The following is a 27,247-nucleotide window of genomic DNA, read 5'->3' as shown; positions in this document are numbered from 1 at the left end:
CCATGGTTCTGCCTTTGAAGTCATTTTTTCTTCAGGTCTCACCTTCTCTGTCCCTTTCAGTCTAGGTTGCCAGTGCTTCTGATCATACAAATTTCATGAAAACCTTGTCGGCTGCATGCAGTTCAAGGGAATCCAAACCATCAGATAAAAGGATTTTCCACAGATCCTTCCTGGAAAACTTTATTTCCAATTCCTGGGTCATAATGCTTTCTCTGGCAAAATGATAACTACCCCAATGTCCTGGCTGACCTTGGAATCGGTAACACTCAGATGAAGTTGAGGAAGAGAGAAAAGATTTACATTCTGGCAGTCTTCTCAAAGTATGTTCAAGATTTGAGAGAATATGTATTTGATGTGTTCATATCCTCAAACCAAAAATTTCAAAATTTGGTAAGATGCATACCCTTTCAAATTCCAGGCTCAAAATATTTATTAAGCTCAGAAAACATTTTAACTCCACATTATCTTCCATTGTAGATGGAATAGAGCCTGTAAAGTAGTAAAAACAAAGAGACAAGAAGTGACAATGTGCAAAATAATGCTGAGAGACTACACCAAAAGTAATCATTGGTTAAGATGGAAATATTATGGGCCATTGTATAAGCATGTATTCACTTTCTCTATCACTCCCCTCCTGCAACAGCAAACATCATCAGGAAACAGAGAAATGGAACATATAATAGGAAGAGCAAATACATGGGGAAAACAGGATATTTCATGGCAGCATTTTGAATATTTGGTTGTTGACTTTTTAATCATCTTGCGTTTGGGATCTTCAAAACTGTGAGTTTTGAGTAACATTTCTATTTTTAGTGCCTTATTTGGATTTAAGGTTGCTTGTGCTTGGGAGGTGCTCTTGGCCCAAAGAGAACACTGTGGCAGAGTCCAGGGAAGAAACTTAAAGCTCGTTGCTTAGAATTTTTTCTAGTACCAAGGGAGCAAAAGAGAAAAGTTAGCAATTTACTAACTTTGCGAAATTTTGAAAATTAGGACTGAAGCTGTACTTTAAAATAATGATTGCACTTTCTAAAGCTGTTTCTTCCATATGGATCCTCAGATTTCTAATGACAGAAGGATGAAGAATCAAACAGAAAAAAAATAATTAGTTTCATTCTGCAAATGATCTAATAGTATTATATTCAAAATATTTGTTGCTTCATGTTCATTATATATTTACTCTGCTTATCATTTATTTGAAGATATATTTAGTGTAACAAGTTAATAATTCATCTCCAATTCACTCAGTCATGAAAGGAATCAATTTCTAAAAATCCCACTCATATGTACTATCTTGTCCTTCTAAAATGACTTTATAGGACATGACCTTGAGCAAAATATTTTAACTTAGTTGAATTATTCTCTCACTTTCCCACCAAGTTTCTGTTTTAGTAGCTAATAATCAACCTAAATCTGATAATTAACAGCTAAGTGTGACTAGAACATAGTTCCAGCAATGGGGAGACCATCTTCTCATATCCTGGTAGACACCTTTCAAGACCAGGCTAAAATGAAAAGAGCATCTTCTTTTTGGCCACAGGTTCAATCTTGAATAAAATTAAAGAATTCGCAAAAATCAGAGTTAAGAAAGCTTTCAAATACAAAAAAATATGCAGACTCACTAGTCATTATATACCTACAATTAAATAATAGTGACATAATTTAATGTATCCTATTTAATGTAAAAGCAATAGCACATATTTGTTAAATTCTATTTGGATTATTTATTAATGACCAAAAATGGCCCTATTAAAAGCATTATAATAGTAATGGTAGTGAGTGTTTTATAAAATAAGCCCTTTCATAAGCTCATAGTGTATAAATAGATCCAAACTTTCTGAAAAATTATTTGACCATATTTATCACAAACCTTTAAAGAATTCATAATCTATTAGACACTTCTGGTTATCTGTCTTAAAGAACTCATTTGATTTACAAAAATGGTTCTATGAATAAAGATATTCACTGTAGTACTATTTATAATAGCAACAAATTTAAGTAGTCTTAATGCCTCAATATAGAATGAGGAAGCAAAGTGTAGTACAAGGATATAATAATCTAGTATTAAGGTTTGTATTTTAAGTAATGCTTTTGAATAATTCATTGTAACAGGAAAATTTTCACAAAGTGTATGTTTGAAAATATATAGAATAAAAGTTTCATAAAGTTATGTTATATAAATGTGTAAAAATAATCAAAACCCTCAAATATATTTTACATGAAGACCATATGGGAATCATCCTTTTTTTGAAATTTTCTGTTTTTTAAAAATTTTCCAAATTGAACTGGAAGCATTTTTGTAGTGTAAGAAAACCAATACTTGTTACTGATTATTTTTAATTAAAAAATAAATGCAAGCTTCTATGCTAGAAAACCAAATTGCTATTATCTTTCTACCATAAATGCCCTCTCACATTTAAGAACCACACCCCCCGATGACATGCTGTATACCATAACAGCATTTGTATGTGATGTGATGAGAGAAAACCCAAATTATTTTTATTCTTTCTCTGTGTAAAGCTTCATGCATTTTTGTATATGTGTGGATGTATATATTCATGTTCATGAAAATATAGACAATATGGATTACAATTTTTACATAGCCACATAAGCTTATCTTTTTTTACTATTCCTTCTTTTATAGAAGGTAAAGCAGGATTGTGTTCATTTAGTAGAGCGAGAGCTTCCAGTGGCTTAATGTCCAATATGCCCTTTTTTGTAATGGTTATGCTGCTTCTGAAATGCTACTTTCAGCCATGTTTGTTTGCTCTGCTTTAATATGGGATTTACAGAAGTAGAGGAAATTCAAGTGTGATTACATTTGATTATGAACTGTCTTCTCAGTTTCAAGGGAAGAAACATGAGAGGTGTGTTAGAGAAATGTTTGATAAATTTTGAAAATGGCAAAATTTATTTTTAAATTCTGACATCTGAAATATTGAAGAGTTTCTTTCCATTTATACTTATGTCAAAGTAAATCTATGATGTAAAATAAAATAAAAAGTCATTTGGACTTAAAAATACATTTCTATAGATATATGATATGATATTAAAAATGAAAGTAGTTTCTAATCACTTCACAAGATTTACTTTATTAGCTAAAATTATTAATGTCATGTGATTATAATTTAACATTATTTATTTTCCCATTTTATAAATGGACTTTAGATTCATAATCTATGTTTTAGAAACCTGGGTCATGTGTGAATGTCTTATTCATTATGAATTTTTGTTTGATAACATCTGACTTTAAATCCTAGCTCTGCCATGCTGTTTGAATTGGGCAAGTCATTGACTTTTCTGAACTTGAAGTACCTCAACAATAAAAATGGAGATAGTAATAACAATACTATCTCCCAGGGTTGTAGTGACAATGAAATGAAAAAAGATATGCATGCGTTTATAAAATATGAAACATTATCACAGCTATAGTAGCATGTTACCGGTCTCCAATGAAGCTCACCTTACAATGTCCCCTCTTTTCATCATATGGTAAAGTCTGTTTTCTCATCCCTTGAATCAAAGTTGAACTCCTGCCTTGCTCTGAAAAATAAAGAGCAATTTGAATTGGCTGATTAACATGGCGTAGAGGACAAAAGTAGAGAAATCTAGAAGGCCAGGAGGGACCTGATCCTATTTATTTTATGGAAAGGAGAAATGGCAACATCATCCTTGCTAACCTGGTGATATCTAATTTCTCAGGCTGGACATCCTAGTAACCTCAGAACTCCAAACTCTGAAGAAACCAGGTGACACCACATGGAGAGAGGGCCCCAGTTGCCCCAGCTTCTAGTCATCCCAGCTGAGGCCCCAAACAGGTTAGAGGCCCTGTGGAGTACCCTGTCTCAGGAGTCATCTGCTGGCTCTAATCAGATTTGTCAACCCAGAAATACCAGCTGAAGAACTGCCCAATCAACCCCAAAAATCCAGAAAATTTGTTTTAAGTCATAAAGTTTTAATTAACCTATATATTTCCAGTTTTTATACAGTATGATTACATATAATTTTTCTCTTTTCACCTCTAATCACTCTTTTTCCATTTTCTATCCAGTTTCACTTGATTATTTGTTCAAAATATCCAAATAACACACATCTAACATATAAAGTAGGAAAGAGCCCAATTATCCTGAGTATTTACATTCTTATTTCTTGAAAGACTCAAACAAGAAAATGTATGTGAAGGTGCTTTTTAGACTATGTAACACCATCCAACCATAAAGTTATATAAAAAGTTGGAAAATTTTATTTAGGAGATTTTGTGTTAGGGAGACCAATGTATTTATTTGAGAAGTTGGCTGAGTGAAGAAGGTGATGTGCTCAAGATCCTATTCAACAAGGTGAAGAGACTACAGGTTTACAGATCTCTAGGTAAAACACTAAGGATCAGCAACTCAAAATTTATCTTGGTAAAGTTAGAAAGGTAATATGATACATATGCTGTATATTGCATAATTATACCTTTAAATGTAGTCAGTAAAACCTGTCAGTTTTCACATTAACTCCTAAAGGAGTTGATATCACCTTATCTAGAGAATTCTTGGTTTTGCTAAGCCTAGTCATGGATTGGAGTTTGGACAGTTTGAAAATAGAAGCTTGGGCTTATTCTGAATTGCTCTGAAAAATAAAAAGCAATTTGAATTGGCTGAGTAATGTAAACTAGAGGACAAAGGTAGAAAAATCTAGAAGGCCAGGAGGGGACCTATGCCATTTATTTTATGGAAAGGGGAAATGGAAACATCCTCCTTGCTAACACAGTTGCACTGTGGCTGAGGGGTCTTTGGAGGACTGACATGTCAACTAAGCTTCATATAGTCTGCGGAATATACAATGGAAAGTCCAACTTTGTCTCTCTCATGAAAATTTCAGGAAAGTCCATATTATAAAGGTTTATCAGCTTAAGAAAAAAATAATAGGAGACGGTGCATTTATTTATTTGTTTATTTCCATGTGGGGATGGTGAATGTTAACTCTTCACCAAAATCAGTTTTCTCCCTTTCTTCTAAGCAAGTAGACCACAGTTTCCAGCCTCTCTTGTAGTAGGTGCGGCCTATGACAAAGCTCCACCTAAAGCAAGTGTGCTGCTTCCTGGCCTGGCCCAAAGAATTCTGGTGTATGCTCCTTCCTGACTTGTAGGGATGGAGACAACTAGTCCCACTTCAGAGACTCCAAAGGTTGAAGAGGGCAGAACCATTGGGCAAGTTTTATCAGATGGGGTTCCTGGATGACCTTGTGTGGAATTCTGCCTTTTTCTACTCGTACAACCTTCCTTGAACAGTTTTGTAAATAAGAGAAAAAATCTATTTTGAGCAATAGTATGCTTTATTTTTTTTCCCCTAAACTAGTCAGTGTTGTCTTAATACAAGGTGGCAAGAGCTACTTCAGAAAGTAATATATTAGTAGAATGCATCACCTCAGAGATATTCATTCTTCTCCTTATCCTCTCTGTTCAATCACCATATTCTGTTACTTCCTTTGAAATTTCTTGTATATTTTTCTTCCTAATTTCCACTATTTACATGTATCAGTTTATCCTTATTAACAGAAATGACTTTTAACCTTCTCTTTCCTCCCATCTATCCTTCTTAATATTGTGAGATGAAGTTTCCTAAAATGTTGTATTCATCATTTGCTCAAGGAATACTTAATAAGTTTCTATTCATACAAGGCATTGTGAAACAAAACCCCTACACTCAAGTCCATGGCCCTCTCTAAAATCTCTGCTGGCTTCCACTACCTTTGAGGTGAATTCCAATTTTTCTCCTTAATCATGATACCTCAATGATCTGGTTCTATTTTTATTTTGAACTAGCAGGATAGGTATCTCATTGACATCAAACATGCAAAGTTCACCTCTTTTCCAGTTTCTGCTCTTAACCAGTCTTGGAAGGATTGACCCCTTGCCTCTACCAAACCACGCATTTCTCAAGTATATAGTCACATGCAATTTTGTTTTATTTGGCTGTTTTCAGTTCTGACTTCTTAGAATGATGCAACAATGTTTTTATTTCTCTTATAATCCCATTAGTATCTAGTGCACATAGTAAATGCTCAAACCAACATACATTAAATCCATTTCTTAGTGAAAGTTCAGGTTAAGATATAAATAATGCATATAAATATGTTAGATCCGTTTATAAAGGACATCTGCAAAGAGGAAATAAAAGGAATGCTTTCATTGAGTTTAAGGAATCCCCTTCTATAACAATAAAATTTTTAATCCATGGATATTGTATTAAATTTAATTGATTACTAAGGATCTCTGTTAAGTATTTTTATTAATTTTTAATCTCAATCTTTCTGACAATCTTGTCATGTAACTGCTGTTTTGTACATTTTGAAGAAGAAAAAGAGGTTCAAATAGCTATTTAACTTTATTAAGGCCGCTTAACTAGGAAGAATTCAAACCCAATGCAAGCTGAATATAAAATCCACTGCTTTTCCCCTTGTATTAAAATACCTTCAATTTTAAATTGGAAAAGACAGATCCTGATAAGATAGTATAGACTCACAGGAGGTAACTTTTGTGGCCAGTTTCAAAGTTTGGATAATAATTATATTGTAAATGTATGTATATTTTTTAATAAAGCTAACCAAAAAGTATAATAATGATAATGACATCTAGAACTTTAATTCTCTAAGAAATAATTCATGCAACTAAATAGAAGGGGGAAAAAATAAGGACTTTGAAAAAAAAAAAGCAATGAAAAAATTCTCACCCTTCTGATTTTATATAATTAAATACAAATAATTATAAATAATTAGATTTATCATTATCAATTTTTCATGGTATACTTGCACTTGGGGCTAGATGTCTTTGCCTCAAATCACAGGGTAAGAATTTTTTCTTCCACCATTTCTGGAGCCATTTGGGGAATGTTTAATTTTATTCCAAACATGCTCTACATTTGTGAGGTTAACTTAATTACTGATAAGTAAGCTGAAGATGGTAAGAACTTTATATAAATTTGTCTGAAGCTTCCCACATCTTCCCCTATTCTACTTACTACTCACTTAAAAAGATCAGTGTCTGCTGATGGCAATTTGTCCATAACTTGCCTATAATGTTAATACTTCATGTTTTGTAATGGCCTTCACTGCAATTGTCTCAAACTTTTGAAAACTGACAGCTATACACTACTGCAGTAACTGTCACGTGTCTATTTTACAAGTGGTTAAGCTGTGGATGTAAATCAAAGAGCCAGTCTCCAGTATAACTCTTGAGTCATATACATTTGCCACTAAAACGTTTAATTTTTCACACATTTTATCCTCATCATCCATCTCATGAAGTCAAAGACATACTGATCACAGACTCAAAACCTGAGCTCTTCAAAGAAAAAAGTAATTGTATAAATCTAATAAATGGCACTCCAGGAGAGATGATCATGATTTTTATTGAATTTCTTACAATCCTTGGCAGGAAGAGGTGGCTATTTTTAATCATTGATAGTAAAAGACTCAAAGAGAAGCTGTTAGATTTTCTGCAGAGGAAAAGCTTTTTCTGAAAAGAACAATAGTTTCTTTCCAGTCATCTTTTAAGTTTCATTCCATTCTCAAAGGCATCCTGAGAAAAGATAAACCATTTGGGGCCAAAAGCATGGTCATGCTTTGTAGCTCACCAATTACCTTTAGTTGACCAAGAAGCATGCTTGGAGCCATCATCTCTCTTGCCAGCCTGCCTGTCTGACCAGCCAGCCAAGATCTTCCAGCGTTGCTAAGCCAGGTAGTTTTCCTTCATTCAGCAAGCATTTTGAGCACTTTAGCTGGTGGTACAGATAGAGTGGTATATGAAAGAGACCCAGTTCCTGATCTTACCAAGCTTAATATGTAGTGGGGAAGACAGACATAAAAAAAAAATTATAGACTTCTTATTTTCAAAAATGGCAGGCTATATTATTTGGACCAGTTCTCTTGTTGAAAATAACTAAAAAGTTGGACAAAATACATTCCAAAAAATCTCAAGTGCATCAAAGAGCTGGCAAACAGTGCAATTTTACCAGGCCAAAACATAAGGAAAATGGGAAGCTGGATGTGGCTTTTGGGTTGAAAGCATTTGCTGATTCAGAAAAAATTTGGATTGTCCTTTTGGCAACCTTGTTGGACAAGGGAAACTGACATAAAAGCCCAGCATCTGCAAATGGTAAAGGACCTAACATGAGAGCCACCCAATAAGCCAGGACACACAAACAGCCTACAGCTAGGAGGTGAGAGTGAACTGGAAGATAACCTCTTCTTTAAATTGCCTAGGTTTTGCAGGGATACTCAAGTCTTGAACTTCATGTTTCCAATATTAAAAATGGCTGGACTGCTAGTTCTCCAGTTGCAAGGTAAAAACAAGTGCAAATCATATATACCTTAGACCTCTGTAACTTCTGCTATTTCTGGGAAAGAAGAGATGTCCTATGCTGAGATTTAAGGTCATTTGAAAGTAGCTCAAGTTCAGAATAGCTCCTGAGAAGAATGGGAAAAGAAACTAAAGAGAAGGAAATAAAGAAAACACTGAAGAGTAAGAGGGACCCAACTACTCTTCGAGCGAGATATTTTAACAATTGTTTAGGAACATGTTTGGTAAAGTGTGGTCCTTGTATCTCTACATCAATATCACCCAATAGCGTGTGGAAAAGCAAACTCTCAAACCAGACCCCAGACCTACAGAATCAGAACCTATATTTTAACAACATCCTTAGATGTTTCATATGCACATTAAAGTTTGAATTAATGAATGAGAGTAGTGAAGCCTAAACTAGATCAGTGACAGTGGTGAAGAAGTATTGATGGAAAAGTAGATGCTGTACATTCTGATTTCAAAGGTCATGGTAACTGACTAGATAATAGACCATGTAGTTTCTAACTTAAGCCCTTGGAAGGATAGTGCTACAATATGTTTTCAAATCCTGTGGCATACTCAAAGCCAATCAGGGAGGGGAAATGACATTATTCAACTTTTTTGCTGTTGATGATTTTGGTTTAGAGAAGCAGTGGCTTTTAGACCGAACATACATTTGGAGGTATAAATGGAATTTGGTATTCTGAGTCTGTAACCAATGCTTGTTCAGCTGAGCATATTAATAGGTAGAGTTTTTTTCAGGTATAATGAGCAATGTTTAATATCAAAAAGAATTAAAGTATGTTTTAAAAACTAGAATTGTTTACAACATCCCAATAAGCATCTATGTAACTTTAATAATGAAGTGCTATTAAAATCTTTCACAACTCCTTTTTACCGTATATTATTGTTCTGACAATAATAATTATAATTTCTTCTGATACCATTAACTATCAACTGAAGCAATATTAAAATTAATTCAAATTAATCTAAGAACAAACCAAAAATGAGGATTGAGCAAATGCTTGAGTTTAACAAAGGGTTCAGATCATCTTGAGAGTTGAGTTTAAGCATGAATCTTTAGGAAGCTTTACAAGTTTCTATCCAGAGATAGGACAGTACAAAATGGTGGTCACGTGTTCACGTCCTCTTCTCAAAATGATCATAGATCACAAACCAAATTCAGAGATTTCTAATTAAAAATGTATGTTTTTTGCTTTCCTCAAAAAATGAAAAATTGACAGCACTGAACGCATTCCTAGTTGGCAACATTTGACTGCAGTGAACTCATGGCCCTCACCTTTAGAACTGCTCCCTCCTGGCTTTATTCCATGCTTGTTTCCTGTTAACGTTTTGTATTTGGCCACTCTGCAGTCTTCACTTCTCACCAAGAGAGCAATTAGAGATCTCTTGCTACAAATTAGAGATCTCTTGCTAGGGCTTATGAAATTTCATAATTAATTTTAGACTGACAAATAATTTTTTGAAAGATGGAGGGTAATATATGCACTATATTATAGACTTCAGTTACATTTTATTCTTTGCATCTCTACTGATTCCTACTATTGATTTTCTTTGGTTTGTGTATCTGAATTGTACGTAGTGATAGGCTGAATTTCCTTTGCACATGTATGTGTCAGAATTATAATTAACAATCATGGAGGTAGGATAATAGTCATGGTATTATAGAAGGGAAAAATATTCCTCTTAAGTTAGTATCTGGAAGTTTTCGTAATGAAACTCTTCTAGCTGCAAAGAACATTTGCCTCCTCAAATAATTTCTAATGTCATATGTGAGCTCATATTCCATGTAATGATTCTAGTTTCCAGAAATCTGTTTGAGATCAAAATTAACATTGGCCTTTCTTCTTGTATGAACCACTATTACTTGAGTTGATAATGAAATATATCCCAAACCTTATCATAATCCCTCAAAACTACTCATTCTGCTCTGCTAAGTAGGTCAATGAATGGCATTACCTTTTATCTAACTGCCCAAGCCAGATATATGACAGTTGTCATAGAATCCTCCATCATTAGGTTGAAGCACATCTTAGCACTCCAAAGATGCAGGCATGTGTCCACTTTCAGCTCATCTTTCCAAGCAATTGTAGCAAGATATTTTCATAGAGAAAATTGTAGTTTTCTTTCTGTGTTTCCTCTGCTCTCATACCCAAGCATAAAAATAGGCCACTCAGTGTTTCCTTGTCACAGGAATGTTTTTCAGTGTTGAAAGTAAAAGCTGAGTACTGCTCAGGGGCAGAGAGAACAAAAAGCTGAGAAAGAGAAAAGTTGAGTAAGAAATAAGAATAGGTAGTTACATTGGATGCGTGGTACTCCCAGAAAGATACTCTCCTAGAACTAGTCATATTCAGCTTCTCGAAAGAGCCACACACTTCAATCAAGACTTGAGAGCTGCAGAATCCCAGACCCAAAGGAAGGCTGTATGCAGGCTAGAACACTGACACCATTAGCAACACCAAGAAGACCAATAACCATTGACCTCTCTTCTTGCTACATAAGCTCTTAGATGGTAACAAACACATGGAAACCCTGGATCTCAATAACAACTGAGATTGAATGTCCTATGAGCCCAGCAAAAAGGAGCTTGATCAACATTAATTTCATATAAAGAGCATAAATACTTGTGGTATTTCAGAGGTTGAGGACTGAGATTCCTATCATTTAATCAATAGTTCTTTTTCTCTATCTCTAAACTTTTTCTCTATATTTAAAGAAACAGAGCCACCAAGATGACTAAATTTTTAGATAAGGGCATTGTTTTGAAACAACCAAAGAATTAAAAAATAAAAGCTTAAAATCCCCAACTTTTAAAAGTTTTAATCATGCCTTCTAACCTTGGGAGAATAAATTCTCTTACATCTCTCTTCTTCATCAAATAACATTCAATAAGTACAGTTGCCCACAGACTATTAAAATTGAGTTCTGCATAAAACAGCATCAACTAATTTAGGGCTACAGCATCAACTAACTTAGGGCTACAGTTTTCTGAAGAACCCCAAATTTTACAAGAACAAGGAAGTAGATTAAGAGTTGACAGCAACTGCAGAGGCAATGAGGGGAAGAAATGATGAGATGGGGGACATAAATCAAACTCAAGCATTTTAATACAACCATTTTGACTCAGGCATTTTTGATGCATCCTAAAACATAAAATCATAACTGCTGTTTTAGTTTTCCCACCTGCTAAAATAAATACCATACAATGGATTAACAAACAAAAGGAATTTATTGGCTCATGGTTTTAGAGGCTAGAAGGCTGTATGTTCTGGCAGGCTGGTAATCTTTGGGGTACTTTGGCTTTTCCTTCACATGGCAATTCACATTACAATGTCTTCTCCTTTCTTTTCCAGGGGTTCTGTTGACTTTCTGTTTCTTGTTTTTCCCATGGCTTCTCCCTCTGACCTTCTCCATAAGGCCTCTAAAACAGGATTAAGACATATCCTGATTCAGTAGGCTACACCTAAACTGAAAATAACATCTATAAAAGTTCCTATTTACAATGGGTTCACACCCATAGGAATACATTTGATTGAGAGCATGTCTTTTTAGAATCCATAACTCCAAGACACCACAATTGCTTTTTTGCCCAGAATTGTGAGAAGAAAACATCCTCCACCCATTCCAAAACCTTACCCCTATCTAACTTCACCCTGTGGATAAGATGGAAGGTAGGAGTCTACTGGAGAGGGTGGACAGAGTGGAGGTTAGGATTTGTTCATAATACCTACACAGACTATATTTATCTGAGTACTTTATTCACTACACTCATCTCTAAAGGACTATCAGTCATTTGAAGAAGGTGCTCATTTTCTAGAAGTCCTTTTTATATTAAATAATCTAACTTTCAAATTCTCTAATCTCTCTCAAAATTTAATGGACTTTCATTAATTTCAGTTAATGAGCAGAGTTGCATGTTTATTGAATTGACGATATTTATATTTCTTTTTTGAAACTCTGAAAAGCAGCCATATCACCCTTTTGTATGCTTCCTGATTATGCTAACTTTGCATGAATAGGAACAAATATAGGGCACTGGGCTTTTTTAAAAATTTTTTTTTTAGGCTATTTGTGTCTTTTGAAGAGGAAGAGTACTGGGAAGTTATTTTGCAGAATGTCCCTTTATTTTGGTTTATCTGATATTTTCTCATTAATAGATTTTGATTTTACATTTTTTGGAAAGACATAGAAATGATGTCTCTTCCCAAATTCCCTTTGTTCTGAGATTCAAATTGCATAGAGCATTTTCAGTGAATGCCCTCTCATTGTAATGGTTTAAAAATCTTCCTTAATTTTATTGCTAATCAAGTCTGTGTCTCATTTTCTTTGTAAAATTTGAATGCAAAGGTACCTTCCTCACAAAGTTGTTATGATGATTAAACAAGGTTATATTTATATACAATTTTTAGGATTTTGCTGGACACATAGTAAACTCTGAATATACATTAGTCATTATTACTATTCATTAGTATAATACCAAGAGTTTAACAGGTATCAAGGACTTAGTATGTTTATATTATTTAATGTACTTACATAATATACAACCTATAAAAACAACTCTACTAAACAAAGAATAATGGTTAGAATACCACATAGTAATTGATGAGACAAGATCTCCCAGGCAACATCCAACAAAAGATGTTTGCTTAAATTAGTTGGTGAAACTTTGAGAATAAACTGGTTATTTGCATAGTCTTAATGTATCTCTCCCAAGGTATTTATGAATTACAGAGGGAAAAAATAGTATCTCTATAGTGGAGAAATCCAGCTGATACCACTTGAATGAAGTTATGAAAGTTAACAGTTCTTTTAATCAGAATTCTCTAGGGAAACATAACTGACAAGACATATCTGTAAATATTATGAGATTATATAAATTGTATCATGTGACTATGGGGATGCAAAGTCCAACTTGCATAGGGCAGGCTGCAAGCCAGGAATTCTGATGAAGGTCTTCAATGAGTTACCCAGGAGCAGTTGTCTGTCTCAACTAAAGATGGGAATTCTCTCTTCTGACTGCTGAAATCACTTCTCCTTTTAAGGCCTTTAACTCATTGGATCAGACATCTCTTATTGCTGGAGGCAATCTCTTCAGTTGATTGTAGATGTAATCAGCCATAGGTGCAATCAACTCATTGATGATTTAGGCCCAAAGAATGTTCTCACAGTACAATGTGGTCAGTGCTTGCTTGACAAAACAACTGGGCACCATTACCTGGCCAAGCTGACACATGAGCTAAAAATTACAACGTCATAGAACATATCAATATCAAGAATTGCCTGAGATGATGTAGTGAAATGGGACATCGTCTACATAACTGTATCAAAAAAAGGATTAATCTCAATCTGATAATCAAGCATAACCAAATTGACTGAAATTCAGCAAAATATCTGACCAGCAATTGTCAAAAGTACCAAATAAATGAAAGACAAGGAAAGACTAAGAAATTGTCCAGCAAACATGGTCTGCACTGTCCAACAGGTCATCGCCTTCCAGGCTGCCTTCTCAAACGTTCTCCGTACTGACTGGTTACTAAATTGAAATTTATTTCCTATCTGGGAAAAGGGAGTGTGTGGCCATCAGAGGGAGGAGAGCAGCTTCTGAGCAAGTTTGACTTGTAAGCCTTGGTTCTGAATAGCCTGCCCTGAGGGGGAATTCTCTGAGACATTGGTTCTATACTGCCCAGGAGGGCAGGGATCCAGTGAACACATTCCAACTAGGGTTTGAGCAGAGAGGTCTGCTGAAGAGTGCCATCAGGCATATCAGAAAAATGCATGCAAACAAAGAAAGTAAATACATAATAAAAGGCTTTTGGTACCTTTACTGCCACCCTCTCCAAGGCCCCTGGAAACTGGTCTGCATCCCCTACTGGGTCCAAAGACTTGGTTTGAGCAGTTAAATAGGGGCAGTCCTAAAGACCTAGAACAAGTTGAACAACAAATCAAAGAACAGTGGTAACACACACCCATTCAACATTAAATTCCAAAGCAAGAAAGAGTAAATTCACCAACATAGTCAGATACCTAGACATCAACAAAAAATTATAAATCATACTAAGAAAAGGAAGATATGGCTCAGGCAAAGGAACAAATCAAAACTTCAGTTTGAAACAACTAATCAATGATGTTCATACAAATCTAAATCAAACCAAGGAGTTGAGGGATGGCATGACAAAAGAGATAAAAGACATTAAGAAGACATTGGGCACGTTAATGTCTGCTACTAAGTTTTTCACTACAGATACAAGAAAAAGAAGGTCCTTATACTTTCTATATGTCTGGTTGTGGCAGCCAAGATTGAATGCGGGAATACAGGAAATTCTAAAATCATGAGAAAGGGGAAGTAATCTTTGCAACTCAGAAATAAACTTAAAAACAGCAACAACAACAAAAAAAGACACTGGGCAAGCACAAAGAAGAATTGGAAAGCTAAATAGAAAAATAACAGCTTATGGGAATGAAAGACATAATAGATGAGATGAAAAATACCCTAGAGGCATACAAAAACATTTGAAATCATAAAGAATCAGCAAGATAGAAGACAGAACAACTGAAATTTAAAAGTAGTATATAGAGAAAAAAGAATGGGAAAAAGTAAGCAGGGGCTGAGGGAGTTGAATGATAGCACAAAGAAAAACACATATGTCATGGAAGTTCCAGAAGAGAGAAGAGAAAAGGGGCAAAAAAGAGTATTTGAAGAAATAATGGCTGAAAATTCCCCAAATCTCATGAAAGACATGAACATACATATCCAAAGAGCACAAAACACTCCAATCAGAATAAATCCAAATAGACCTACTTCAAGACACGTATTATTCAGACTGTCAAATGCCAAATATAAGGAGATAATTCTTAGTGCAGCAAAGAAATGGTTAAACATCATACACAAGGGCTACCCAAAAACATAGTGTGGATTTCTCATCAGAAACTATGGAGGTGAGAAGACTAGTATGATGTAATTAAGATACTTAAGGAGAAAAATTGTCATCCAGGAATTCTTGATCCAGCAAAAGTGTTCTTCAAATATGAAGGTGAGTGTATAATATTAACAGATAAACAGAAACTAAGAGAGTTCATAAATAAGATTCCAGTTCTGCAGGAAACACTAAAGATAGTTCTGCAGCACAAAAGGAAGACAGGAGAGAGAGGCTTGGAGTAGAGTGTAGAAGTTAAGATTATCAGAAAGAGTAACCAAAAGGGTAAAAGACAGAAAAAAAACAAGATATGGCATATGAAAGCTAAAGGATAAAATACTTGAAGTACATAATGACTTTATGGGAATAACATTGAATATTAATGATTTAAACTCAGCAATCAATAGATACAGACTGACAGAATGGGTTAAAAAAAAAAAAACATGAGCCATCCATATATGGTCTACAAGTGACTGACCTTGAACCCAAGGACACAAATACACTGAATAAGAAAAGTTGGAAAAAGATATTTCATGCAAGAGTAACCAAACAAATCAGAGATAGCTATACTAGTATCAGACGAAACATATTTTAAATGCAAAAAAGTTATGAGGGGAGTTGATGTAGCTCAAGTGCCTGTTTCCCATGTGTGAGGTCCCAGGTTCACTCCCCCATACCTCTTAAAAAACAAATGAACAAACAAACAAACAAACAAAAACTCTCAATGCCTTCTTCCCACATACGAAATCCTGAGTTCAATCCCTGGTACTACCTAAATAGAAAAGTTATAAGAGATGCAAACAGCCGTTATATACACAAGGATGGAGTAACAGCTGCAAATGTCTATGCACCTAACCATGGTACCCCAAAATACATGAGGTGAACTCTGCCAAAACTGAAAGGAGAAATAGATATTTCTGCAATAGTAATTGGAGACCTCAATGTGCTACTCATGTCAATAGATGGAACAATTAGACAAAAGTTCAACAAGAAAACAAAGAACTTAAACAATATGAGAAATGGGCTAGACCTAACAAACATATACAGAACATTGCACCCCATATCAGTAGGTTATACATTTTTCTTAAGTGTTCATGGATCTTTCTGCAAAATACAGCACATATTGGGGCACAAAACAGGTCTCAAAAAATATAAGAAGATTGAAATTATAAAAAGCACCTTCTCTTATCATAATGGAATGAAGTTGGAAATCCTATATAGGTGGAAAGGGGAGAATCCACAAATATATAGAGGATAAACAGCACACTCCTAAACAATTAGTGGATCAAAGAAGAAATTGCAAGAGCAATTTAGCAAATATCTTGAGATGAATGAAAATGACAATGCAACTTACCAACATTTATGGGACACAGCAAAGGTAGTGCTGAGGGGGGAATTTATAGCCTTGAGCTCTAGTATTAAAAAAGAAAAAAGGGCTAAAATCAAAGACCTAAGTGAACACTGGAAGAACTAGAAAAAGAACAGCAAAGTAATCCCAAAGAAAGGAGAAATAAAGAATAGAGCAGAAATAACTGAAATTGAGAACAGTGACAAGAACAATAACAAAAAATTGAGAAAATAAACAAAACCAAAACTTGGTTCTTTGAGATCAATAAAATTGACAAACCCTTAGATTGTCTAATAAAGAAGAAAAGAGAGAAGATGCAAAGAAATAAAATCAGAATTGAAAAGGGAACATTAACACTGACCCACAGAAATTAAAAGGATCAAAAGATGATAATATGAGAAGTGATATACTGACAAATTACACAACTTAAATTCCTAGAAATGCACAACCAATTTCGACTCTACAAGAAATCAACAAATAAATCACAAGTAAAAAGATTGAAACAGTCATCAAAAACCTCCCCAAAATCAACAGCCCAGACAAGGTGGCATCACAGGTGAATTCTACTAAACATTTTGAGAAGAATTAATACAAATTCTATTTAAACTCTTCTAAAAAATTGAAGAGGAGGGAAAACTACCCAACAGATTTTATGAAGCCTACATCACCCTAATATCAAAGCCAGATAAAGATACTACTAGAAAAGAACATTATGGACCAATATAGATAGAAAAATTATCAACAAAATACTTGCCATATGAATCCAAAAGATATTAAAAGAATTATACACCATGATCAAATGGGTTTTATTCCTGATATGCAAGTGGAGTTTAACACAAGAAAATCAATTAACATTATACATCACATTAACAAATCTAAGGAAACATGTGGGGAGCCGCCCGGAGCTACGTGCATTTGCGGTCTCCAGCAACATGGCGGTTTTCATAAGTACGCCTATTCCACCCCTGTGCTTCCGCCTTCTTCTTCCCCTTTCCCCAGTTTCCCCGGGCAAAAAGTGTCGCGCCTGCACAATAAGATGTTGAAGCCATGACCAGCATTGAAGACTCGCAACCTATAGCAAGTGGTGTAACAGCATTTTATTGCCTTATATGGAAGAGCCGCTTCATCAGCCTATCTCCCCCTGCTAATACCCTCCCCTTAGTATATATTCTGATGCTCTACCCTCAATAAACGGAGACTTGATCAGAATCCTGTCTTGTCTCTGTTTCTCTCGCCTCTTGTCCCCCAATTCCCACTCCCTCTTTCAGGTGCCGGTTCGTTTGACCTGCGGGCCAGGTCAGAAACAAATGACATGATCATCTCGATTGATGCAGGGAAAGCATTTGACAAAATCCAGCATCCTTTCCTGATAAAAACACCACAAAAGATAGAAATAGAAGGAAAGTTCCTCAACATGATAAAGAGCATGTATGGAAAACCCACAGGCAACAACGTACTCAATGGAGAAAGGTTGAAAGCTTTCCCTCTAAAATCAGGAACAAGAAAAATGTGCCCCTGCCACCACCGTTATTCAATATTGTGCCAGAAGTTCTAACTAGATCATTTAGGCATGGAAAAATAAATAAATAAATAAGAGGCATCCAAATTGGAAAAGTGGAAGTAAAACACTCACCATTCACTGATGATATGATCTTATATTTATAAAATTCTGAAATAACTACTACAAAGCTACTAGAGCTAATGAATTCAGCAAAGTGGTAGGATACAAGATACAAGATCAACACACAAAAATCTATATATCTATATACTAGTAATGAACAATCTGAGGAAGAAATCAAGAATTCCATCTACAATAGCAATAAAAAGACCCAAGTATCTAGAAATTAATTTAACTAGGGATGTAAAGGACCTGTATTTAGAAAACTACAAAACAGTGCAAAAAGAAATCAAAGAAGACCTAAACAAATGGAGGACATTCTGTGTCCATGGATTGGTAGACTAAATATCCTGAAGATGTCAATTCTACTCAAACTGATTTATGGATTCAACATAATCCCAATCAAAAGTCCAACAGCCTACATTACATAAATAGAAAAGTCAATTACCAAATTTGATCAGAAGGTAAAAGGGCCCTAAATAGCTAAAACACACCCTTAAAAAAGAAGAGTGAAGTCAGAGGACTCATGTATATTATATTATAAAAATATAGTGTATTATAAAACAGTGATCAAAACAGCATGGTATTTGGCATAAATATAGCAAATATATCAATTAAATCAAAATGAGAATTCAGAAATAGATCCTCACTGATTTTTGACAGTCATTCCAAGTCCACATTACTGGGAAAGACTGTCTATTCAACAAATTGGACTGGAAGAACTGGATATCAACCTCCAAAAGAAAAAAGAGGACCTTTATTTCACAACTTATACAAAAGTTAACACAAAATGGATCAAATACCTCAATATAAAAGCTAGAACCAGAAAACTCTTAGAAGAAAATTTAGGGTAACATCTTCAAGACCTGGTGGTAGGAGGTGTTTTCTTAAACCTTACATCCAAAGCACAAGAAATGAAAAAAAAAAAGGATACCTAGGACCTCTTCAAACTTTAACAATTTGTGCTTCAAAGGACTTTGTCAAGAAGATGAAAAGGAAGCTGACTCAATGGGAGAAAATATTTGGAAACCATATGTCTTATAATGGTTTGATTTCCATGATATGTAAAAAGATCATACAAATCAACAATCAAAGAGCAAGCAATCCAATTTAAAAATGGGCAAAAGACTTAAACAGACATTTCTCCAAAAAAGGAAATAAAAATAATGAAAAATCATATGAAAAAATGTTCTATATCACTATCTATTAGAGAAATGCAAATCAAAACTATGATGAGTGTTCATCTTTCATTTCACATCTCATAGAATGGCCATTATTTTTTAAAAGTGCTGGAGAGGATGTGGAGAAATAAGAACATTCCTTCACTGTTGGTGAAAATGTAGAATGGTACAGCCTCTGTAGATAGTTTGGCTTTTTCTCAGGAAGCTCAATATAGAACTTCCATATGATCCAGCAAACCCTCCACTAGGAATATATATCCAGAGACTGAAAAAAGTAACACGAACAGACATTTGCAAACCAATGTTCATAGCAGTGTCATTCACAACTGCCAAATGACGTAAACAACCCAAGTGTCCATCAAACGATGAATGGATAAACGAAATGTGGTATATACATACAATGGAATACTATGCTGAAGTGAGAAGAAATGAAAGTGGGACATAGGATAACATGAGTGAAACTTGAAGACAGTGTGTTGAATGAAATAAGCCAGACACAAAAGGACAAATATTGTATGGGTTCACTAATATGAACTAAAATATGAAGAATAAACACATGGAGTTAAAGTCTAGAGTATAGGTTACTAGGAGATAGGAAAAGGGCTGAAGAGGGACACTGATGCTTAATGTATGTAGAATTTTTAATTAGCTTGACTATAAACATGTAGAAATGGATAGAGTTGATGGTAACATTATAGTGAGTATAACTAACACAGCTGGTTTACAAATGGGGTTGTGGCTGAAAAGAGTAGTCTAGGGATGTAAATGTCAATTGAAAGAAAGCTAGACAATTATTTAGGGACTGAATAACATAATGAACCTGGAGGTGGATGAGGATTGTGGTTAATAGAAGAAATACAAGAATGGTCTTCTATGAACTAGAACAAATGCACCTCACTATTACAAAGTAGTAAGAATATGATGATGCATGGTAAAAATATAATTAATGTACAAATGAACTGCAATTAACTGCAATATTGTAATATTCTTGCATCAATGTCAAAGAAAGTACTATATCAATGTTAAGGTCAAAGATTGGGGGATATGGGAGTCTTTCTGTTGAACGAAGGAAAATGTTCAAAAATTTACTGAGGCGATGACTGCACAACTGTGGGATGAAAGGGAGAGCCCTTGGGTATACACTTTGGATAGAATGTATGAGACATTTGAATTGCCATGATCTTAGAAATAGTGTTAGAAACTTGGAACTAAATTAATACACTCATTCCTTTGATGTGCTCATTTTTTTCACCTTCTTTTTGCCCAACTAATATGCAGCATTCATAAAGGATGCTATAAAAAGAACTTTAGTGAAGAAGGTGACTTAGAATATCCTAGAAGTTGAAGTCACTCTCTACACTTAAAGAAGGACTACAGTTTAGAATGTGTTATTAAAAATAAGAGACACATTGAGGGTTATTTTAAAAGTAAAGGATAAAGGGATAAAATAAAATTTCATTCATTTCTGGAGTCAAATATTATTAAGTCAAATGTAAAAAATAGCTAATTATACAACTTTCAACCTAAGTGATGAGAACTTTTTTAGAGTGTTAGATTCCTGGCACAAAATTTTCTAGTTTGTGATTTACAATTTAGCCTTTAAACTATACAAGTTCAAACTGTACAAACAGTTTTAAAATTGTTTACTTGCCATGCAAGCAATTAGGCAAGCTCTCTAATAATTCCATTCTATAACTTTGGAAATTTGGCATTAGGAATACAGTATGTTAGGAATACAGTTTACTTTATTTGTAAGAATTGTATTAGAATATACATGAGACTTTACTAAGACTTTTTGAGGGAGTCTGCATGAGTTATAGACTTAGTATTAATTCTCCCTACATTTAGAGCCTGAAAAATCATTAGTAGGACCAAAAAAAACAACCACTTTTTGTGATAGCAACAGTGTTTTTCTAAGTAACTTAAATAAGATTTAATTAAGTCACTTAGCATTAGTTTTGTGAGATTATTAATCTTGCTTTCTACTTAAAGAAGGATATTTTAACAAGCAAAAATAATATCATACTTTCAATTCTTGTGGTTCTACACATTCAAACTGCTTTATTTTCTTTAGTGAGACTGCTTTTTAAAGATTAGAAGGAGAATTCTTTAGATATATATTCAGTACAAGCAGGTCAGACTATGATATACTGGCCTTTCAAGAGACTAACCTCTTTATAGTCTCCTTGGAACAAATGAATGTATTATCTTGAGCTTTAATACTATATATGGTTTGTGAAATAAGCAGCCCTTTGATGTAAATCACATGCTTTATCCAAGAAGAATTTCTTTAGAACACAATAATTTGTAAACTACTATTAATACGTGATTACTCTGCCCAAGTAGAATGCACTGTTCATGGTTTTCCCTGTCTTCCTGGACCTCTGCCTTGTCCTGGGCTTTTGCTTGTTAGTTGTTTTGGAGTTCCCTTGTTTACAGGAGTTTGGTTGTCACCTCTCTTTCCCAGAGGGAAACCTCCCTCTCCTGAGTATCTGACATCAGCGTGCCTTTGTCCCAGAATGTCTTTCGCTACAGTTTTTTACACTGTTTTCAGCTTTTGCCTGGAAGGAGGGTCATTCCAGGGAGGACTTTCCAAATTTGGTCTTTCCCAGCCAAAATCAGGGCCAGGGACCCACAAAGTGGGTACAGAGTGCCCTATGGAGCATACCAAGAACTTCTCTGATGGCTTCCCAAAACTGAGCTTTCCTGGCCTGCCCAGCAAATATAGCCCTTCAGCTAATTTTCCCCCACAGTCCACAGTAAACACTGCATCTTCAAGCCTCCACTGCCTCTGTCACTGTCCAGGGAGGATAGAAACAATTGCTTTCACCACCTTTGTCCAGGTGTTTGGAAACAATAGCTTCCATCAAGCCAGGACCCGGTGATCCAAGTTTGCTAATTAAAAGCCATGATCAGTGATCAGCCATACTCACTCATGTTCTTGGGGAAGAGGATTTTATGTTGGTTGCTGTCTCAGGCTGCTAGCCAGGAACTGGATCCTGCAGCAAGAGGAGGGGATGGGCACTGTGGGCACTGGTAGCTGCCACACAGAGAGAGCAATTGAAAATTCTTTATCATAATTTATCTTACTCTTCCTCTCTTCACTGAACGAAGTACAGTGGTCCTCTGGCGTCTGGGGTTTCAAAAGAGTTGTTTCAGACCCTGCCTGTTCAGTAGTTGTTTTGGTGGAAAGACTGAGTCCTGGAGTTCCCTTCTTTGCCATCTTTCCGAGAGGTCCTGAAAATATAAATTTAATGAAAATAAGATAATTTCTAAAACTCTTACTTTGTAATTTCATGTACTACAGCTATTCTGCTATCATCTTAACAATGTCAACACGTACCTAAACTTTTTATGTGAAAGGTTTTCAACATCTATTTAACCATAGTTAAATTCATGACAGTGGGCAGTAAATACAATTATTCTCAACCATGTCATTATTTTATAGGGCTGCAAACTAAAGTTAAAAGTGAAGGTTTTTGGTTAAGAGCATGAGCTGTAGAGATGGACTGCCTGAGATAAAATCTCGGCTTCACTAAAGTGACCACGGAGATGCCAAATAACCTCATTTTCCTAATCTGTAAAATAAATTTGTTGTGAAGCTTAAATGGCATGGTGCTTGGAACATCACTTGGCCCACTGTAAGGGCTCTAAAAAAGTTAACTATTACTCCTACTCAACAAATTGCACAGGCAACAGTACATATCTGGTCTTTGAACCTTTACATTGAAGTACTAGGTTGTGTTGCCTCTCTGTTGCTGTTCTTTTTTTTTTTCCCACTGCCCCATCCTATACCATGATTCCCAACAGGCTAATCTATCCTGACACATATAAGGAGTGGCTATCTGAGTGTAGAATGGGTATCATTATTTTCATTAGAAGAGAACATGGACCAAACAGAACTGCTGGAGTTGAAGACCATATCGCTGAAATGAAAAATGCCCAGGAGGGTTTCAGAAGCAGATTGGAGCTGGCAGAAATAAGAATCTGTGAATGTGAAGACAAGATTGAGGACCAGAAAGAAGCCAGAAATATTAAAAGTGAAAATAACCTAAGCAGCTAAAGACACCATCAAGCAAAACAATATAAGAGTTATAGAAATCCCAGAAGGAGAAGAGAGAAAGGGGTAGAAGTAATAGTCAAAGAAATAATGACAGAGAACTTCCCAAACTTAGCAAAAACTTGAATATACATATCTAAGAAACTCAGAGAAACCAGACAGGATAAACATGGAAAAAATACACCCCATCATATATTGATTACATTACCAAATGCAAAGAAGGAGATAGTTTTGAAAGTTGCAATAGAAAAGCAATGTGGGGGAAACAGACTTGGCCCAATGGATAGGATGTCCGCCTACCACATGGGAGGTACATGGTTCAAATCCCGGACCTCCTTGACCCATGTGGAGCTGGCCCACGCACAGCACTGATGCATGCAAGGAGTGCCCTGTTGTGCAGGGGTGTCCCCCACGTAAGGGAGCCCCATGTGCAAGGAGTGCACCCCGTAAGGAGAGCCACCCAGTGCCAAAGAAAGTGCAGCCTGCCCAAGAATGGCGCCACACACATGGAGAGCTGACATAACAAGATGACACAACAAAAAGAAACACAGATTCCTGGTGCTGCTGTTATGGATAGAAGCGGTCACAGAAGAACACACAGCGAATGGACACAGAGAGCAGACAACCAGTCGGAGAGGGGTGGGTGAAGAGAAATAAATGAATAAATCTTTTAAAAAAAGCAAAGCAAAGCAATGCATTACATACAAGGAAGTCCCAATGAAATTGAGTGCTTAATTCTCATCAGAAACTATGGAAGCAAGAATGCAGTGTTGGAATACTTAAAGTGCAGAAGGAAAACAATTTCCATCCAGGTATTTTATATCAGGCAAGACTCTCTTTAAAAATGAGGGACATATTAAAATATTCTCAGAGGGAGTATATCACCACTAGACCTGTCCTGCAAGCAATGCTAAATAGAGTTTTTCAGGCTGAAATGAAAGAACACTAGGCAGTCATTCAAAGCAGCATAATGAAATAAAGACCTGTGTTAAAGATGATCATTTGGATAATTATTTTTTATTGTATTGTTTGGTATGTAACTCCACTTTTTACTTCCTATGGGTGCAAAAATGCAAATATATAAAAAGTAATGATAACTTTATAACTTTGGCCTTACAATATATGAATATGTAAGTGGTAACAAGTTCAAAAAAATGATTGGGGAACAGAAGGATACAGGAAAAATTTATATGCATGCTACTGAAAATAAGTTGGTATCAAACCAAATATAATTGTTATACATTTAGGATGTTAAATTTAACACTATGGTAACAACAAGGAAAACAGATTAAAAAAATATATCCAGATAGAAATGAGAAGGCACTCAATATGCTACAACACAAGAAAACCAATAAATAAGTAAATTTTAATGGAAGTTAAGGACAAAAAAATGCTTACAAAAGCTAAACACAAAATTACAGAAGAAAGCCTGTATTATCAGTAGTGACTTTAAATGTAAGTGAATTAAACTTTCCAGTCTAAAGGCAGGGATTAGCAGAATGGATAAAAAAGCATGACCCAAATATATGCTGTATGCAAGAAACTCACGTTAAAGTCAAATATATAAGTAGGTTGACAGAGGAAGAGTGTAAAAATATATACAATACAAGTAGGAACCAAAAGAGAACTGGGATGGCTGTACTAATATTGGACAAAATAGACTTTAAGTCAAAAACAGTCATGGGGGACAAAGCTGGTCATTACATACCGATAAAGGGGACAATTCAACAGGGAGATAAATTGATTATAGATATATATGCATCAAAGATCAGAGCCCAAAAATAAAGGAACTACTTACAGATTTGAAGGGGGAAATTGATAATTCTCCATTACTAGTAGGAGACTTTAACATACCACTCTTAAATATGGATATATGTAGTCAGAAGATCGATAATGAAGTACAGGCTTGAATGGTATACGAAACCAACTAGACCTAACTGACAAATAAGAACACTGCACCCAATGAAAATAGAATACACATTCCTCTTGAGTGCACATGGATTATTCTCCAAAATAAGCCATATATTGAGTCACAAAACAAGTCTCAATAAATTCAAAAACATTGAAATCATACAATATATTTTCTCTGACTGCAACAGAATGAAACTAGAAATCAAAACAGGAGAAATTACAAATTCACAAATATGTGGAAATTAAACAGCATTTTCTTAGACAATCAATGAGCTAAAGAGGAAATACAGAAACAGAACAGGAAATATCTTGAAGTAAATGAAAATGAAAATGCAACACATCAAAATTTACTGGACGCAGTGAAGGCATGGCAAAGACAGAAATTCATGGCTCTAAATTCATAGCTCTAATGTCGAAAAAAGAGGAAAACTTCCATTTAGAGACCTAATGTTAAAACTGGAAGTACTAGAAAAAGACCAGCCTAAATCCAAAGTGAAGGAAGGAAGGAAGAAGGAAAGAAATAACAAAGATGAGAGCAGACATAAATGAAATAGACATGCACAAAAAATAGAGAATCTACAAAACCAAAAGTTTTTTGTTTGAAAAGATTAACAAAATTTACAAAGGTTTAACTAGACCGACAAAGGAAAAAAAAAGAGAAGATACAAATAAAGAAAGTCAGAAGTGAAAAGAGGGACATTAATACTGACTCTGTTGAAATTACAAGGACTATAAGAGGATATTATGAACAAATGTATGACAATAAATTAGAAAACCTAGATGAAATGAACAAATTCTTAGACACCTACAAAATAACTACATTGGCTCCAGAAGAAATAGATTTCAACAAACCAATTACTAGTAAAAGAATTGAATCAGTAATTAAAAAAAAAAAAAACTAAAAATTTTTTTAAAAGCCCAGGACCAGATGGCTTCCCAGAGAAATTCTACTCCACATTCCAAGAAGAATAACTACAATTCTTGACAAAGTTTCTCCAAAATACTGAAAAGAAGGGAATACTCCCTAAATTCTATGAGGCCAACATCACCAACATAGCAAAGCTGGATAAAAATACTCCAAGAAAACTACAGACTAACAACTCTTGTGAATATAGATGCAATAGTCCTCAACAAAATACTAGCAAACTAATTTCAACAGCATATTAAAAGAAGTATCAAGTGGGATTAACTGTAATCAAGTGGGATTTAACCCTGTTATGCAATGTTGATTCAAATTAAGAAAATCAATTATTATAATACACCACATTAACAGAATAAAGGGAAAAGAACAAAACACATGATCATCTCAGTGGATACAGAAAAGGCATTTGACATAATGCAGCACCCCCTCATGATCTAAACACTTAGAACTCGAGGAATAGAAGGAAACTTTCATAACATGATAAAAAGCATATATGAAAGTACACAACTGACATACTACTAAGATCAGGAATAATAAAAGGCTGTCCACTCACAACACTGTTATTCAACATTGTACTGGAAATTCTTGCCAAAACAATTAGGAAAGAAAAAGAAATAAAATGCTTCCAAATCAGAAAGGGATAAGCAAAATTTTTCCTACTTGCTGATGATATGATCCTATTCACAGAAAATCCTGAAAAATCTCCAACAAAGCTCAGCAAAGTGGTGAGATACAAGATCAACACCCAAAAATCATTAGTGTTTCTATACACAAGTAATAAACAATCAGTTGAAGACATCAAGAAAAAGAAATTCCAGTCACAATAGCAACAAAATAATTAAGTAAGAATATATCTAATCAAGCAGGTAAATTACTTGTACACAGAAAAACTACAAAACATTTCTAGAAGAAATTAAAGAAGACCTATATAAATAGAAGGATATTCTGT

This window comes from Dasypus novemcinctus, chromosome 5 (genome assembly GCF_030445035.2).
Source record: "Dasypus novemcinctus isolate mDasNov1 chromosome 5, mDasNov1.1.hap2, whole genome shotgun sequence".
Classification (NCBI taxonomy): domain Eukaryota; kingdom Metazoa; phylum Chordata; class Mammalia; order Cingulata; family Dasypodidae; genus Dasypus; species Dasypus novemcinctus.
This window is presented reverse-complemented; position numbering follows the sequence as displayed.